The sequence below is a fragment of the Sander vitreus genome, chromosome 15 (genome assembly GCF_031162955.1).
Source record: "Sander vitreus isolate 19-12246 chromosome 15, sanVit1, whole genome shotgun sequence".
In the NCBI taxonomy this organism is placed as follows: domain Eukaryota; kingdom Metazoa; phylum Chordata; class Actinopteri; order Perciformes; family Percidae; genus Sander; species Sander vitreus.
The window spans coordinates 14,765,705-14,785,775 of record NC_135869.1 but is presented as its reverse complement, the minus strand read 5'-3'; the positions used below and the strand labels follow the sequence as shown (position 1 = coordinate 14,785,775).

General features: G+C 40.5%; 1 protein-coding gene across 1 annotated transcript in view; it reads left to right on the top strand.

Moving 5' to 3' along the window:
- Positions 1-20,071, top strand: part of hs3st4 (heparan sulfate (glucosamine) 3-O-sulfotransferase 4) — an 87,890-nt gene that overhangs the window by 54,294 nt on the left and 13,525 nt on the right. The window lies entirely within an intron of this gene.

Genomic DNA, 20,071 nt, shown 5'->3' with positions numbered 1-20,071 from the left:
TTGCAGCTTTCTGGAGAAGCGCTCATCCAAACAACTTCACACTCAACACTTTGCTTCCTTGCATCCCGAGCAATACACCTGCAGTGGCGTCCTCTAGCAATGCTAAAGTATGTCATTTGCTAACAGCTATTTGGCTATTTTTGGAAACAAAAGCATTAATTCTGAAAGTTACATCGCTGATGCTTGAAAGGTTTGAGTTTGTTACAATGTAACATCTCCAGTCTCTATTGTTGGAACAGTCTCTACCTTGTCTGTACACATGTATGTTTCCCATTGATAAAATGAAATACCATGTTAAACATAACAGCTGATTTAGTTGATTACAGCAAAGACAACGTCGACAGCGTTGACAGGTGCAATATTAAAAAATCTATTTTATTTTTGAAATTACATTTATATCTGCATTTATATCAAAACCTAGAGACTTTCAAACATCAACATGTCATTTATTAATATGTATTCGTGTCACAATGACATATAAACATATTTTCCTATTCTATTTTGCCTGGAAACGCTTCCAATCGTGTGAAAATTAGGCGTCGGTTCTATTTCTAGCATGCACGCGTTTTCCTGAGACGCGCGTGTCACGCAGGCAGTGTGTAAGCTCTAACCTGTTAACATGAAAGCCAAAATACGTGTGTTTCAGCTGACACAAATGTTCATTTATTTTGAGATCTTACATTTTTTTTAAAAATGAAGTTAAAAGTTAAAAAAGCACTTTGATCCTGTGACCTCATTATTACTTAAATACATAACCGGTAGAGATACTCCACCATTACCAACACAAACATAAAGCAAAACACCAGTTCTGCCCTTAAGTGTTTCCATGCTATTAAACATACTGTGGATCAGAGTGGAGCTTTGAGCAGACCTTAGCTTTTAGCGCCTTTTCACCCCGGGCTTATTGCTTACAATGGCAGAACACAGTATTTTTTTTAAAGTCCCTGTCTTATTCATGGGATATTTTCAGCCATTCTGAGAGGAAGAGTCCTCTGTAAAAAATGTCCTATAACAACTAAAGCAGTACAATAAATAAATAAAAGCACATCCTGGTTTGCAGTTTACTCCCTGGTCTGAAGTAAAACCACTGTTTCGAGGTATAACAATTTAAGAACATCTCGTTGTCGGGTTCTTTACTTTAAACATGATTTGAACAGCAGCTAAAATTGTTTGCTTGCTCAGTTCTATTCAGTGTTTATCCATTTTGTCTGCCTCTCCCACCCAGATTAGCTGGAAATCTATGTGCCAGTTTAGACAGGGGTTAGCCCTACTTGACAGTTTTTCCTATCTCTCTAAAATGACAAATTCCATCAAAGAATCTGGAGACTATAGTAATACTGTTTGGCTTGCAGTTTCCCTGGTAATTAAAATGGGAGGGCAGCTACCTCCCTAATGTCAGAGGGATTTTGTTATCAACTTTGCAAGGTGCTATGAAATGAGTCTCTGTGCGCCATAGTCTTAACCGTTCATGTCTCCCTCCTCAGAGTCTGGCTTGCGTTGCAGTTTTAGACAAGGTTGCCATCCTGGGCCCGTGACTCGATCATTAGAAGGTCAGAGGCACACACAAAGAGACAGATTGTGCTGCCACCTCTCAACAGGACTCATTGCATCTCGTTTACAGCACAGTGGGTTGCTTTCACTGACAACTTGAAATGTACATAAAACGCAGCATGAGCCCACCCAGTAGAGAAAGATTCGTTATGAGACGCAATTGTTTTTAGTGTGTTTTTTTTTAGTGACACCTCACATTTCTGACAATGTTGTCACATGGCTGAGTATTGCTCCCATTTCAGCCTAATGATGCTGCTGTTGATGAGGCAGAGTTTGATCACATGCTATTTAACGTCCACTGAATATGAGAACTGCATACAGACGACAGATACATTCACACGATATATGGAGAGAGCCGGTATGGAAATAGGTGATGAAATAGGTGATAAAAAGGGTGCGTTCATCACTAATATCAATAGATAGCCAACACAATAAAATGGAAGTGAATGGAATTTCATTTAGGGTTCTCAGAGCATTGAGAAAATGACGTTCAAGAGCAATGAGTCAACAATCCACAGATCTCATGGTCAACGTCCATTTTTAATTGAACTACTTTCTACTGAAGGACTATTCACATTGAGGTACTTTGCCTTGTATTTGGGTGAAGGCAAACATTTCAAAGACGGATATTTTGGGTGAATCAATCCTTTGAATCTAACACGGGTTTCAGGAGGGCATGAGATCCTTGAATAATTTCAAATTCACACTTGACACAGCGTTCAATGATCTGGCTGCTGTGTCATATGTACGGGGGAGTGGATTGTAACATCACACGGCAGGACAAAAGTTAGTCAGCTCCAAATCTCACCGACTGTTTGACAATCCAACTTCATGCTGAATCAAAATATTGTCAAATATTTCCATGATATTTTCATCTGACGGATGGACACCAGAGGCGAAAGGTATTTTGTCAAGGCAAAGGGTGTGATTCAGACTCCGTCAAAGAACACATACAGCAAGCTTCAGCCCTCTCATTGCATGTCTCCATATTGCTTTTTTCAAACCTGAAGCGCTTATTTACACACGTGCTGCTCACTACCAAGAATACCCTCGCACTTAGTAATGACTTGTAACATCTCCAATGGCTTTCTCACCCAACCAACTTCTAGCTGACGGCTGTGGTTGTTGTAATCTACACTGCAGGTTTCTGGATCTCAGTTAATCCTAAAAGTAACTCTCTGTATGAAGCAAATACATAACACTGCACTGTGTTACACAGTGACTGGGCCTAATACCAAAACTGAGCGTCATCCTCTAAAGTGCTACATCACCAGAAAAAAAAAATGATGCTCTCATCATCAACAGCTTTGGGGCGTAATTAAACCCGCTGCTTATGTAGCGACGGAGTATTTAATTATATCAGTTGTACACTACGAGGCACTGCTCCTTCTGGCTGTGTTGATGTTTAAATAAAATTAGACCTTATTGTCCGGTGTTTAGCAGACTGTGCAGACTGTTATTTTTCTATCTTATGTTTCCCATCAATCCCTTTTGTTTTTGTGTCCTAGTCTACTTTTAATAGGGAGGGGATTCATCCAAATTGTAAATTCAGCGTCCCACAAACTGTCCAAAATGATTAATTTAAGGTTCCGCAAATGAGAGGTTTTAGAGACTTTAGGTGGGAAAGTGAACACCTCTTCTCTATCCACTTTTAATTCCCAAACCCTGCTTTTCCTTTCCCTGATCCTCTCTCTAATGTTTTTTTTTCTCTTGCTTTTAGTTTATTATGCAAGCCCCCCTTCTCTGCCTCTCAGTCTCTCCCTGCTTATAAAGCTTTTAAACATTGATAGCGCCTGCAGAGGGCATGGAGGCCCACGTGGGAGGAGAGTTGGTGACCTCGGGTGATTTTGAGCACCTGGCTCTCAGAGGAGACGTGCGCGGAGCGCCTCCGTAGTTTCTACTTTGCTTTTAGACAGAAGTGAGCAGCAGACCCACTTCCTCTGACTGCTGATTAATTCTTTTTCTTCTTACCAGTCCCAGATGTGCCTTTGATCACTCTGACTATTTTTTTTTTTTACAGTCTTTCATTGTCACCAAGAAGTAAAATGAATAGAACACATATAACGACCAGTATTTTGCGGTATGGAAATCTGGGGAGGAGGAAAAAGTGTATCTCATGCTCAGATGTTTGACATCAGTTCTGTAAATTAGTGATAGAATTTTCATTTATATTTTCTTGTGTCTGACTGCCTTCAGCACGCTCAATGGCATCACATCACAGTGTAATGAAAAAGACAGGCAAAGACAGCACAAAGCTTATTCAGGATTTCTATCATAGTCACAGCACATTTAGAAATCATGGGGTTGTTCTTTGGCACGCAGTTTTCTGCTGATTGCTGATTTTACGTCTCTGGCACGAAACCATATACCTCATGCCTCTGCATGCTGCGGTATTTGGTAAAGAATGCAATGCCTCTTTGTATTCCAAAACCTAATATCCCAAGGATGCATTTAGTCATACCTCATTTGGTCTGTGGACACTTAACATGCTCAATGAGTTGGTCTGTTTTTGCTGCCATTCATTTTAATAATGATCATTGTCTGCTTCATTCTTGAATGAAATAATGCCTTACACCAATGATCAAGTGGGATATATTCCAATAGACTGTGTGGCTGCACCTTACAACTGACTGTCTCCCCACTCACAGGCTGACAAACAGTGATTTAGATGTAAAAAAGGCATCTGTTCACTACGCTGCTGTGCTAAAGCAACATAGGCATATCAGAGCGGTCAAGCATGGCATTAGTTTCCCAAATTCCCTGAATTTGTTGGGTTTTAAAGGATTAACAGGGAGCACACAGCTCAGTGCTGCTCTACAATTTCCAGATTTTGAATTATTTGTAATGGTTGATATTTACAGCCTTTTTAAATCTGTAGCTGCTTTTTAATTTATGTTAATCATACAAGTTATGCATCAGGGACAAACCCTCAATCCCAAACCTGTGTAGCGGTGCCCTGAAAATAAAATGTGATTGTCAAATAAATCTACCTGTAAAAGGGAAATTAATCTTTGTAATATTTCTTTTGCAATCTGTCTACAAAAAATATATATATATAAGATTGATAAAACACTCACACATAGGTGATTTTGTCTGAAAAGGGTAAGCCCTCATTTCATGACTCAGCTGCATGACAAACTCATTTCTTTTAAGGTGCTGACACACAGAGCCAATTATCGTCCGTCGGACCGTCTGGCGAGGTCGGTGACTCGAGTTTGTTCGGTGTGTTCCGTGCTATCGTCCATTGGAGGAGCTGTCGGCCTTCATTTGGGCCGACCCGACATGTTCAGTCGGAGACAGGGCAGTCGGGGCTCACCCGGAAATGGCGAGCGGATGAGCCTCTCAAAATCTGACGAAAATCTTTTAAACTGACCTTTGTCGATCTGAAATGAAGACAGATTCAGCAACTGCACGGCCTATTTCAAAAATAAAATGTTTTCCAGAAACACGTTCTGGTGAACTATTTTAGTACAATGCGAGATCGTATTCTGAACAAGCCGCCATGACAGTCTGGCTGTGAATTTCCGGGGAAAAAAGAACCACGTGACGCGTTTGTCCAATCAGCTGCCGGTTTTCATTTTCTGGGAAACAATACAGAGCAGCGCCGCCTGCTGCTATGGAAACGTATTATGTTTCGCGCACGCGCAGAGCGTATGCTCAAGTCGGCGTCTCTTTGGTATGTTCTGAGGCACTTTTTGGACCTCGGGGACCCGACTGATCAGTCCGACTGCCTTTTCTGCCGACGGTCGGCTGTCTGGTTGGTGTGTAACTACCTTTATAGTGAGACAAGATTGTTTCCATAATAATTCAACTTTGGTGAAAATTATAGCGTTTCCCCCCTTGGCCAATGACATAAAACCATTCCCTAAGAAAATGTAAATACATTTCATTAACTAAATGTGCATTATCCTTCACAGCCACAGTCATAAATAAACTCATGAAGGTTTATAATTCAACAGTGATCCATTCTCTAAGCGGTTGCTGAAAAATTCATAGTGTTAGCATTTAAGCAGCCGTTAGCAATTAAGGCAATGTCGGGACAGGCACTGGAAATTAGCTTGAGACTATGAATGCTATGATATGTGGCTTCAGTTTAATCAATGCATATTCTGTTTGTGTTCCTATAAAAACGAACACATCATTTCTCATATTGCCCAGGGCTTCTCATTAAGAGAAATAACTGGATACTGTATTGTGATTGCAATGTGTCAAACAGGTTCAAAACATCTGTTGACTTTAGATAACTTTATACCAAAGGGGAGGCATTGTTTCGTACTACATGTTATAGTTTGAGAGTTATTAGTGTGTGCTGTTTCTCAGGTCCAGTGGGACATTTCTGCCATCTTTATTAAAGCGTATGAAAAAGCGGTTGTTTTCCCAAAACAGCTGTAATATTCTCTCATTTTACTGATATAATTTGTTGTATATTTGTATAATTAATGAAGTAATTGTTTTCTCTCTGATTTCCATTGTTTTGAGTATTAGCAGCAAAGCACAGAACTGAGAATTTAACAATTGCAAAGTACCTCCAAAATGAGCAACAGCTGACAGTCTCATGAGCTTAAAGTAGTAGAGAATAAACTAAGAGATTGTTATTTATTTTGTAAATATGTCTTTCATATGTACGCATAACATTAACATATTAATGCAGTAGAAGTGTGCTACTCCTATAAAAAAATGAATTGCTAAATATATATATGCACATTTTTAAGTTTACACATTTAACAATTAAATTATTCATTATCTTTTTAACACATGCTCATTTAGTTTTCAAAGAAATTATCTATTATCTATCTTTCTCTACATGTTATTTTTTTCTCCAATAAACAGATGGCCCTGGTATGATCCTGTCTTATTGTTACCATGGTAACCACACAGTGCAGGTGTAAACTTATCTCTCACCCAGGTTTGGATATGAAATGTTTACAGGATATGGTACATACACAGTATTGCTCTTTTTTAAACATTAGCCACACCTTTTTTTCTTTGTTTGCATCAGTATAATGCGTCCGTTCCGTGCATTTTATCGTGGCTGTCATGGCTGTCATTATCAGCCACATTTAATTTTGGCGTGCCATTTCATTTCTCCCTCCTCAGATGAAGTTATACGAGTAAAAGTGTTTTTGACATGTAGATGATGGACGACAGGCGTGAGTAAGCCCCGCTCAGACAGAGTCTCAAAGTAAAACTGAAAAGAGGTTATATCTTCCACCGGAGATGTTGCATAAAACTATATTGTTGACCATGACATTCATAAATGCAAAAAAGGATTTTATACCTTGATGTTAAGAGATTCAATAAAAGGAGGGATATTTATAGATGGTATTGATGGTTGAATTTTTAATGTATATTATATTGCAATATGGAAGACAAATATCACACCTCATAATCAAGAAAGATAGAGGCACTAACTGATACTGATACAGCAGATAAATCAATATTGATAACACTGACATTTGACCCTGGTGGTGTCATACTTCCACTAGCTCACCTAAAGTGAACCGCAGAAAGGCTGAGTTGTGACACTGATGCAGAGGATACCTTATTAGTTACAGGCACATATTCAATATGGTTAGTTTCATTTTACACCTGAAATACGCCTTATTTTCGATATTCAGATATTTAAACATGTTACTGTCATCACAGTAAGTGAAAAATCGATACATTCACATCTATTAGTGTCATTGGTGCAGTGGATTATTCACTTATGCCAATTAGTTGACGGAGAGGAAAATGGAAGAGGCCCTTCAGACAACCGCATATCTAACAGAGTACAGCTCAAGGACTGTGAAAGATGATTTTAAATAGCAGACTTGATGAACATTGGACGTCAGAATTAAACATCAAAGAAATTACAAGTTAAAATGTAACAACTGTGGACAGATTGTCAGACTACCATAATCCTGTGAGTGTGTGTGCAGTTTTCCCAAGCATGTCCACTACACTATCTCCCTACTGCTGAGCAGTAATGTTTAAGATATGCACTATTTTTCCCCGTGATCATATCCTCTCAACGGGCCGTATTGTTTTGCTTGAATAGCCTTTGTGTCTCAATCGCTATGTGAAAAATCCATTACTTGGTCAAATACGCGGTTTTAGAAGAGAAGACAAACATCCATATTTAATGATATTGTTTGTTTCCAACTCTTTTTCTCCAGAGGGCCATCCCGGCTGGTGTACTGTATGTCTAGCATCAGATCATCCAAATTTAAATGTGGTTTTTTTCTATTGCGTCCACCTGTTGAAATCTGGGCTTTAATGTAGCTGAGTGATTAACCTGCTAAACTCCAGGCAGAGTGGGATGACTGCCTCACAAAAACTGACAAAAGGCATCAATAATTCAACATCTGGTGTGCTGAATGCTAGGCTGGATATTATTGTTGCATCATCAGTTGTAGCTACTACAGTCCATAAAGTCTGATATTGCACTGGGGACCTCAGGTTTATTGACAAAATAGCCTCGAGCATCAAGGTCCCCAAAAGTATGCTTTTTTTTTTTGCAGGAGCCAATGCAAAAACAATCATAAGAAACATGTTAAGACAAACATAATATTCAACAATATTGTTTAGATTTTAGTACTCACAGAGAGTAAAGCACTTAGGCGCAGTAACAGTGTTCAATATGTGTAGGTCAGTGCAATTCAGCAGAAATGTCAAATGAATCCTAACACCGGTTCAATCAATAAGATTGTTTCATTTAAATATGTCACCTTCTATATAATCAATCAAGGTTGACTTATTTTATGCACCATGCATTTGCTACTTAATATCTAATCAGTTCAAATCTCAAAAAGGCAGCATTCCCTCAGTTTAAATCATCATCAGTCAGCTTATCTTCTTTCATGATCGTTGGGGAATTAATGGCTGTTAATCTGTTTGTCGCTGCCACTCCAGTTGTTGCTTTTCGTTCTTCTCCCCAACAGCAATCGCTTCAAGTGCAGTCTCTGCAAAGTTTTGAATAGTTTGATTCAAAAAAGCCTTTTCAACTAGTCTCTCCTGATGAAATTAGCAAATGCTCCTTACCAGTAATTTAATAATGTCACAGAAGTGTAAATACTGTATGTGATCACTTCTATGGCATTCAATATTTCAGAACAGTGCAGAACAGGAACAGAAGGTTCACATTACATTGGCCTTTCCACTCTGTGCAAATTGTACAAATTTCATTCATCCTTGCTATGTCTATATTAACGATGTTAGCATTACATTTTAAACCTGAGCAAAGGTTAATCGAGTGCAGAGGAAAGAACAAGCACATTGTGAAACTGAATGTGCTGCATGACTCGAATGTTGATCCCTGATGACAAGGTTCATCTCTGCTAAGGCCAATAAATAGGTATATTGAAGAAAAGGTTGTTTTATTTTTACAAGTGATCAACCATGCTGCTGCTGTTATTGTGCATTATTTGACACAATATCCCCCGTTCATGCACAGTTGTGCATGAACGTGTTAAAAAAGCGCATTCATGCACATTCATGAACGTGCTCATGTTTTCATTGATCGGTTAACTGAGGATCAACCTGGCTTTAGGGCACCCGGTTTCGGTTTAACAAGGGACCCTGTTAGCTGGTGACTTTCAGCCGAATGCATTTGTTGTAGTAAATTACATAAATGCTTGGCGTAGATAATAAAATAATAATGATAATATTAAACACAGATGAGTATGTATAGTTGACTACAGTAATATTAAAGTACAGTAATTAAATGCTTTCATGAGGACACCTTCATGTTCTGTGCGTGTTTTCAACAGCTACCATCACTACAAGCAATTCGACTGAGTCTCTACTTAACACAGTCACTCGTTAACCCGGAACACTGGCATGGCTAGTGCAACTGGAAATTCAGACAACACAGCTACCAGTACTGCTGAAGCCAGTTCAAATGAATATTTGAAGAAGTTTTATGAACAAATTAGTACAGAATCCGTAATTCATTTAGTTTGGGAAATGAGCAATGATTGGTGCTGGGGATGTATGGGTAGTAGGAGGTTCTACATTAAAACAAACAGCTCGGAGCAGCTCATTTAAAAATAAAACTGAAGAAATGTACATGAACATAAATAAACACAAACTAGTTCATTTTACGGGACTGTGAACTAATTCATCTGTGTGAACTGAAGTTGCACTACACTGTCTTGTGTTTAATGCCCTTTATTTTTCCAGTTGTTTGTGTGCTGGAAGACAAGGGAGGCAAATATCTGGAACCACAGGTCGATTTTCATGGCAATGGTAGAACACTCAAAAGGTCATCAAAGGTATTTCTTTATTTTTCAACCTTATAAAGACCCTGTGTTGTAAACATGAAGGGCATCAACAAGCGAGGGGTGAAAAGTGGCCTCGAGGTCGCAGGATCTGCCCTCTCTATGATATGTACATGCTACAAACGTAGCGAGCACTGTACAGAAAACTCGACAATCTTTGAGGCCGCAAAGGTCAGAGGCTTTGATACGAGCTAACTGATGTTGTGTGCCAGGTCTGCGGAGCTCCTCACACTGTGCTGAGCAGCTCAGCCTTTACAAGAACTTTGACTCTACAGCATACTAATTGCTATGAAATGGAAGTGACCTGATAACCTAACGTCTCTCGTATCACTCCGTGGCATTTTTATCTTTAATTGTCTGCAATGAAGTTTTAAGCCTTGATCTGTCCTATATATTAGATGGCATTTAAGTGCTTTGACTGACATTTTCTTCATATTTTTAATCTCAAGATTGCACAAGACCATCCTATCAAGACAGCTATCAAAACACTTCTGCCTATGCGGGTAATAGCCTTTGTGCAACCTTTGAAATAACTCTACTCTGGTGGAATGACAGCCGTTTAAACACAATTTTTTTTCTCATGTTAAAGTACAACAAGTAGTTCATGCGAGTCTAAGGAAGAACAGAAGTACATGATAATCTTCATCAAAATATAGACAACAAAGGCAGACCTATTTCCTCTGTGGTCCTCGGATATACAGGATAGGCAGAATGACAATATGCTAAAAACATGGTTATAAAACAAAAGCGTAAGCGTCTTTTTTTCTTACCATGTCTTGACAGATTTAAAAATACTCTTGGAGTGTGATTGTTATGCAGAACGAGACACCTATTTTATCTCTTAATGTGAATGAGTGCTATTCCCTATAGAAATCCTGAGATTGTTGATCAGTTTCTGCTGACCCTTGCTCTAATGACTATGAGACTCTGTAAAATGTGCAGTCAATCCACTGGAATAACTAGATATAAGAAGGAAATATTGTGCACAGTTCTTAGCTTTGGCACAGCAAGCTTCCCCTATGCTGTTAAAGAGAGAAGATACTCTTATACTCTGTGAGAGGCAGTTTGTTCATAGAACAGCAATGGCCTTGGTCTGGCAGGTGGTTTGTGTGGTGAAATGGACAAATGATGCACATTTGACAAAGGATGAAGGCCACAGCCAGTAGCTCTAACACTAAAATACTGTACAGTGTGTGTAACCATTAGAGTGATTGTAATCGTTTCCAGTGGTTTTAACAGTTTTTGTTTTGTGAGCCATGGTTTTCTTCAATTCAACCTTAACCAAAAATGAATAGCGTTTAAAGGAATGATTTAAGGTTTTGGGAAATACGCTTCCTTGTCAAATGTTAAATCAGAGGATTAACACTCTCATGTCTGCACAGTAAATGTGAAGCTACAGTCTTGCATCATTCTGAAGCTTAGCATAAAGACTGGAAAACAAACTGGAGAACATTTCCCCTTGATTCCAATCGTTATGCTATGCTAAGCTACTTCCCATACAGACATGATATTGGCCAATCTTCTCATCTAACTCCTGACATGAACGCAAATTAAGTGTAATTAAAAAAAAAGGAATTCATCTTTTCACCATCTTACTTATTATTTGTGACAGATTTGACAGAAAAACTGCATCATGCATGTGTCTTCATGGGTGTGACCCGAGACAAAACATGGTCCAACCATATATTCATGCTGTGATGTCATTGTTCAATCAAGGCATTCATCTATGACGTATGCCATTTCGAAATGGTTAAATGTTTACTGTTTGTTCTCCGCGGAGATGACACAGCTAAATGATTTTGACACAGATAATGAAAACAGTAAAACGCCACAGATTTCAGTGTCAGCACAGCTGTTAATTATTTTGTTCTCTAAGGCATTGCCCCTGGGGTGGGATTGAAGAAGACTAGCGTTCAGCATATTTAGAACTGCTTTATGTTAATTGAAACAAAACAATGACAACTAGCTTGTTGCTACTTTCGTGCCAACAACTGTTAGTGTCTTGGCAAGTGATGTATTGAATTCAAATCAAATTTAGAGGTCACTAAAACAACTTAATTAATAGTAACATTCACTTGGCAAAGTCTGGTTCGGTAACACTAAAGCAAACTGTTTATTGCACTCACAATGAAGTCTAATGAAAGTTAATGCAAATGTAAAATAATAAACTTTAACGTTGTAAAATGACACATTATTTAATTAGATATGCTTTGAAGGTTTTCCCAATCACTATATCTTGGGATGTTTGGGATTGTGGGCAGGGGCTTTCATTGTGTTTCTTGTGCTGTAGCTTGGTAAAATTGCAAAAAGGAAAAACAATGATGTGTTTTGACAGGTATTCAGAGCCACCTTAAAGCTACTTCTGTTACACACAGTAGCGTTGGCTTTCAGGGTCTGAACATGGTTCATTCCAGCTGAGATAGACTGTCAATGTCATAGGCAGATTATACGCAGAGGAATGGGTATGCAGCCCACAGCCATATGTTTCTCTGTCATGGTCAGGCCAAATGACAGCCAGACGGGACACTCTGTCACTCAGCTCGCAGCACGAGGTGGAGGTTGCTGCAGCCAAGAACCCCGCTCTCAAAAACACGGCAAGAAAAGGTGTCATAACATCACAAAAACATCTCGCTGCAAGTGAAATAAGCCTTGTGGGGAAATTAAAACGTCTAGTTACAAGGGAGGAAGGCAATGCTATGTGTCAAATAATGAAGTTATCAGGGATAAGAAAGTAACTTATCTAATAGTTGATAATTTGCTAAACCCCACCCTCAAATAGTGATCATCCAATCATAGTTCAGCAACCATAACTAGGCTTGGCAGGTCTGTCAAGCTTTGTATTTTTTGGGATATGGATTTTGTTTTTTGCAAAACGTAAAAATGCAAGCGCAAAAGTGCTAGGAAAGGATTCAACTTTTAGTAGTAAGTACGGTAAAGTTACTTTCCACTGCTGATACAATGTAGGCCTAATGCTATTATGTGTAGCAAGCCTAAATGTTAATTCTCAACATGTTAATATCTGTCAATTGCTGTACAGACCGCTGTCCCGCTGACGTACTGTCTCTGGTTCTGGCTCCCACCACGGGAACAGTGACGGGACAGTACCTCGCTTCAACACAGCGTAATAACTCCTGAAAATAATGGGAGTATGTCCATCTCGCAAATGTAGAATCAGTCTCTGCAGTCATCTCAACCATCGAATTCCAGCAACAGGAAATAACGTTACTCTTTTACTCACAGATTTTTTTTTCTCTGGTGCCGAAATGTTTCACATTGTGGGTGGCAGTAGCTCAGTCCTTATAGGAGTTGGGTTGGGAACTGGAGGGTCGACGGTTCAAGTCCTTATATGGACCAAAGGACGGTGCCAATTCACCTCCTGGGCACTGCCAAGGTGCCTTGAGCACAGAACCCCCAACAGCTCTGGGTGCTCATCCATGGGCAGCCCCCTTACTCTGACATCTCTCAGTTAGTGCATGTAAAGGTCCTGAGCATGTTTGTGTATTTCAGGCCTATGTGTAATGTGTGTAAAAACTGTACCAACATAGTGAAAATGTGAATTTCTCTTGCCGGATAAATAAAGCCATATCATCTTCTTCTGAATTCTTAAAAAAAGAAAACACCACTTATTTCCAGGTTAAAATAAAATGATTATGGTTAAAATGCATTGTAACGATAGTTACGTATTGTAACTGCAGATTATTTGAGTTTAGGCTTTGCCCTCTAAGGGCTGTCACTACTGGGTTAATCCCTTCGCGCATGCGCAAAAGATTTCTTTCGCGCGCTGTGCCCCGCACGGGCCTCTCTTACGTCCGCAGATACTGTATATTACAGTGGCGCGACCAGAGATCTGCTCCCAACTTCACCATTTTTCTTCAGCCAATGTTAGTGGGGCAAGTGGCCCGAACCTTAGAGGGCTACGCCTATACTCATAGAATCTGGAGTTACAATATGTAACAATCGTTCTATTTCGTATAGGCTTCGCCCTCTAAGGGCTGTCGCTATTGGGTTAGGGCAAAGCTGATGTAGTCAATGCCACCCGTGACACAAGGTCCACAAGCAGAACATAGACTAATTGTCCGCGCTATAGACCTGGGTGATAGCTTCACCCAGTCAATGAGACAGACGCTGCTCTGAAAGAGCCGCACCCTGTGGGCATTCTCTGTAGGGAGCTAACAGCCGCTGTGTTCGTCTGATGTCTGCCGTGCGTAAAACATTCTGGAATAATGTGGGCACCGGGCAAGTCAGTGAGACGCCTCCTCCACGTCGTTGTTATGAAGCGGAGGGAAAAACTCCCTCGCCCGAAAAGGCATGTTAAAAATGTTGGTGTAATGATGGATTTGGCCTGTAAAGTGGCCACACTCCCGTCCCCTCGAAAGGAGAGGCAGGATGATGAAACCGCCAGCGCGCATAAATCCTTCCCCCTCTTAGCCGACGTCGAAGCCGAGGAGGAGCGCTGTTGTCAGTGACAGCGTCCTGTGTGACAGCAGGTGACTGTTTGCCCACAATAGAAGGCTCATGGCTATCTGCAACAGCCGAGCCGAGCGCACGCCACCTTGACGGTTTATCTACATCGTCTCAGTCATGTTGTCTGTTCTGACAATTACACACCTCTCTGCCACCACTTGGGCGAATGTTGCAACACTTTCAGCACCGTGGACAGCTCCAGGCAGTTTATGTGGGGAAGAGGGGAAACTGGTCATTTCCCCCCCTACCACCTGCGATTCGCACATGCCTCTCTAGCCGGTGAGAGACGCGTCTGTGTACACCGTAATGTGTATGACGTCACTCTCCCCAGGGGAAAACCGGATGACAGAGTCCGGAGGTTTCCCCAATATGCCAGGTCCAACTGTAGAGAGGGATGGACAGCATAAGCCGCTTGTGCCGTATCGGGTCTAAGTGCATTCAACCGGACCATCTCTGAATCTTTCCCATGTGGAGGAGACCCAGAGGAACCACCACGTGACTCGCAGACATCATGCCTGGGAGACGCATCACAGCCAGTGCCGACACTGTCGTGTGAGGCGTGATGCGTGACAACAGAGAGCTTAGTGCGTCCATCCTTGGCGCTGACAGTTTGGCTCCCATAGTGGTTGTCTGTGAGGGGACCAGCGGGCTCTTTTGCCAGTTTATGGCAAGGCTCAGTGACTGTAGGTACTGCGCGAACTCCATTGTGTGGAGCGCAGCCCTCTCCTGGGAAGGAGCCATAATGATTAAATCGTCCAATAAAAAAGGACTTTGATCCCTTTTGTGCGTAACGGCTGTAACGCTGTCTCCACGCATTTGGAGAAGGTGGAAAATACGCGTCACTCAGATCCACGGAAGTGAACCATTAGTGGTGGCGCACACATTCCAACACGTGTCTGATCGTCAGCATGTGGAATGGGAGCTTCATAATGCACCGGTCAAATTGAGACAGGTCGAGAAGGGTCTCATTCAGACAGAAGTAACGGGAATAAAAACTGCGCCATCCATCTCCCGGGTTAGGGGAATGCTCCTCGGCATTCACACAGGTCGAGAACAAGAACCTTAGCGGTGGGCAGGGAGCCCGCCCGCTGCGGAGGAGAGAAAGAGGAGAAAGCCACTGGACAATCGCCGTAGCAGGGCTCCATAGTTCTCCGCCGTTACGAGCTCCAGTCCGCCCAACGGGCAGGAGGGAGGGCCGGCAAGGGAACCGTCTTCGGGGACTGAGTCAGCAGACTCGTGCCCGCCAAAGAGGTCCCCTTCCCAGCTGCATGGGTGTCGCCAGTGGTATCCTTACCTTACTCAACTGTCCGCTCAGCTGCCATCGTCTGCCGCTTCAGTTCCTCAGTAACCATCAAGTGCATATGAGCTTTTTATTTACTAATATTGTTGCCCTCCTCTTTGGGATGATACTGTAGTTTAACAGACTGCATGTAGAAACTGCTATTATGACTATTACTTCTTCAAAGGTGGATAATTCATGATATCCAATGTATCTGAATATTAAATCTGTAAATATGCAGTGTATATAGATTAGCTCCTTCATATTTGTTTTAACAGCTTCTTTTTAACTTGCCCGTGGTGCACTGAACATCTGCTCTGTGAAATATCATGGGTGCACTATATTGCTAAATATTAATCAAATCAACATAAGTGTCTAGTTTGATTACCAGCATGTCAGGGACATTAACAAAACAGAGCAGGATCACAGAATTAACCTTTAAGGTATACAAATACACTACTTAAACATTTTAATTACCTACAAGCAATTACAGAACGTCATAAAGCAAGAAGTCTTTTCCCCACGTTAACACCTCATCCCTTTAAAGACCTTTTGTGTTTGCCAGTGCTAAATAGGGATTCAAACTGCACTGAGAAGAAAGCAAGCTCAATTTCTTTCTTCTCTTAGTAAGTGAGTCAAACCAAAGACTTTCTCTACTTTGGAGCACTTAAGCAACATGAATAATTACAGGCTTTATTGGGAATGTCTAACAACGTGGTCATGACATTGGTTGTGCTTGTCACAAGCTGCACATGAAGTCATCATGAATATGGAGCTGTCCAAATGGGACTGGTACCATATCTTTATCAATAATATATTTATTATATATAAATTATATATTTTTTTTTTCTCAGACTCCATCACTCTGTCCCAGAAATGCCTGAAGCAGCTGTAAAGACCTTTGTTTCTTCCTCTTTGCTATCAGGTTGGACGAAGTTTAACAGACGCAATGTGTAAAAAACATTTTTATGAAAAATGGCATTATCATGATGGTACCTCATGATTCTTAGTCATTTAAATGAATGCATATGAGGCTTATCTTAACTCCCCCTGACAGGCCTGAGGCTGGTCACTTCAAGGTTTTTGTTTGAGATGTCAGCATCCTTAGCTGTGAGAAATAATGAACATCCAGACAGAGAATAAAGCATCTTTTAATAGCCTTCTGTCTCGCTGAGGTAAAAGTCAATGTGGAGACCATTTATAATGAGGCAATCATCAGGTGAACCTCGTGATAATATTGTTTCTCATAATATGCCCTGAAATTCTCCTGGCTCACAGATGTCCCCCCCAGACAAGCAGCAGCAACGCTTCCTGAGCTTGTTACAAGTGGAAAAACCAACAGCACATTAGACATACTTCCGAGTGTGTGTGTGAATGTTAACATGAATCATGCAAATCGCTGAAAGGTTTTGCACACAACTTTCAGCCGGGTTTGTAAAGATTAGTAGTGCCTGTTGACTTCAAAACGTACATTTGAAATGTGATCATGGGAACAACCAAGCAGAGGATTAATTGAGGAGAAAATTATTTCCATCAGGCTTTTAACCGTTATGCTCACATATAAAAACTGTCCATTAAAAACATTAATAACTCTATACCCATTCCAGCTCATCTGAGATTATCCCTGTTTAAACCACTCTTAGTTTCATCATTTCTTCAAGATACAAGTGCTGGGAGAGGCCAACAGTTTGATATTTCCATCAGGGGTGTCAGGCTGGGGGGGAAGGGGACTGAGTACCCAGGGCCCTAATGTGAGGGCCTTAAAAGATGCTAGAATGAATAGCTGTGGATACGGGGAGGGGCCACTCTCTAAGGTCCCAGAATATTGTGCTACGCCCCTGGGCGCCATGAAGAACATATTGGAATATATTTCAAAATACTGCCTGTTGCTTTTTATATTTTAAAGATGCAAGGCCAAAAGTATGAAAATATTACACCTGTAGGCTATGTGATTGTTGAACCTTTCATTCCAAAATCACAGGCATTTATCTGCTGCTACAACAGCCCCTGCTCTTCTGGATATCTTTCTACAAGGTTCTGCTGCAGGGATTTCAGGTCCACCACTGTTGTTGGGTGATGGGTCTGACTCACAGTTGGTGTTTGAGTTCATCCCAAAGGTGTTGAATGGGCCAGTCAAGTTCTTTCACACCAAAACTCCAAAAATCATTTATTCATGGAACATTTGTATGCTGTACCATTACATGTTTTCTTAATTGGAACTAAGTAGCCAAGCCTAAACCATAAAAAAAACACCCCAGACCAAATACAAATAACAGTGTGCAGATACACTTTGCCAAAGGATTTTAGAAGTGGGTGGAGGGTAAAGTCCAACATTTTCATGAAGCAATATACATAGTATATAAAATACCAAACTTCCTAAGCAGAAGGTATTGGCCTTGAACTGTGCAGGCAGTGTGAATAGGTTGGATTTTGCTCAACTTACTGTAACTGTATTTATGTTTAGAAAATCTAACACACATCATTTACTGGAAAACATTATTGTCATATCCTGTGGTTCAGGAAATAAGATGGAAATACCGGTATTTTTTTCTGATTCTGATTCTAAAAATTATGAAAATAACACAAACAACCATCTTACAGGCAACCGTTTCCTGAGAAAACATGCACACTAAATAAAATAGCAGCTGTATTTCCTGCCCTCACCTGCACACCAGAGCCCCATTTACACTACGTCCTTGCACATTTATTGCCTAAAGAAAGCCTTATCGTAGAAAATATAAATTCACAGTTTTGTGAATTATATCTAAACTTCCATTACAAGATTACAAGACACGTCTGTTAACAGGGAGCTACAAAGTGCTCTTGTTGACTCCTTTTGTAAGCTCTCGAGTAAAACATAAGCCTTTCAGAAGCCCTCTATTCTATCACTGCTATCATGAGAATATATTGCTTGTATGTGCAAAAGTCATTAGGCAATTAATTTATTGTATAACACACCCGTTGTCCGATTCAATTTATGAAAGTGGATTGATAGTGAAATTATATTCTTCAAATGACCGGAGCATTTCTTTTATATGAGGAGAGGGTCCACTGCAGAGCAACATGGAGAGTTCAAGAATTGGTCAGCTGCACTGGTGTTCCCACAAAAGACTTGTTTTTCGTGGATGCTAAATCAGTAAAGGGCTCACAGTGGTTAATGATGTATTGTACCACAGAACTCACTGCCTCACTAGGAAATGTGGGCACTGACAAAGATAAAACAGTTTAAAGTTTGCCTCTGTAGAAAGTCACAATAACACTGACATTGCCATGTGCTATTGAAAATGCCATTTTTACACGTGGGTACAAGTAGCCATAGGACCACATTCAATCGAAAAAATGCTTGTCTTAGTAACATACCTGCAGTGTAAGATTCTCGTGTTACAGCGGGAGAAGCACTAAAAAAGCCGCAATGCAGTTTGCTCTCCCAAATCATCTGATCACTGTGCTTAATTGAATACTGATGTGAAATGCAGACAGCTAGAGATAGCAGAGCAGGTTCCACAAGTAATTAAATATGCTACTCCGCCCATATGGGTAATTTGCTTTAACTCATTTATCCAATGATAGTGGAAGCATTCCTGCTTTGAGTGTTGGTTATTGATAATGGATTTTCATGGTCAGCAATATGTTTGCAGAAAATGAATGCACATCTGTCAACATATAAAACTATGCAGTAATGAAGTTTATTATAGCTTTATAATTTACCAGGTTTTAATCAGGTAGACTTCTGAGATGTACTCCATCAGAAAATGAAATCAGAGCCATACCCCTCTTCAGTAAGGACTCAGATGCAATAAATGTACAGGAATTTGTTTGTTTGTGCAGGAACAAACTACTGTATTCATTTACATTTTAACACAGTAAATACTGGCAAACATGGTACAAGGGAAACAGAAACTTGGGCTCAACAAATATGCATTTATCAGTAAAAGTATGTGTATGGGGATGGTGTGGAACACAGTATGTCTCTCACTGCATTATCCATTCAGCAAGTTTTCTTTGGGGGATAAAATAAAAGCCAAGCTATGGCACAGATTTGGTGAAGAATGATGTATACCATTACCATAAGTTGGGAATAACTAACATGGCTTATACCTTTTTTTTCAGAATTAAATGTCATCCTCCAACCAGAGGAAACTGCTAAGATATACTGTTTAGGTGTATGTGCTTAGAGGCAACCAGTGGCATTGTTGAGCAGGGTGAGGTGCAGTATGGATTGCCACATGTGGTGCAGCTGCAGCATGCTGCGTGGTTTTTCTAAGAATGAAACATATGTTACACGGAAAGCTAATGGTTTCCATGATGCTATAAGCAAACCGTAGCCGTTAGTTTTATTTGGGCTGCCTCTGACTATAAAGGAATGGTGAAACATACAGGGTGATGGCCCACATGCCATTTATGAGCCAATAAATTGTATCATGTGGCACAACAGGCTATCATTTGGACCAGAATTGTGTCTGGTCTCATCTATCAGTGCTGCCTTCAGACAAAACATCTCAAGAAACACAGCTGT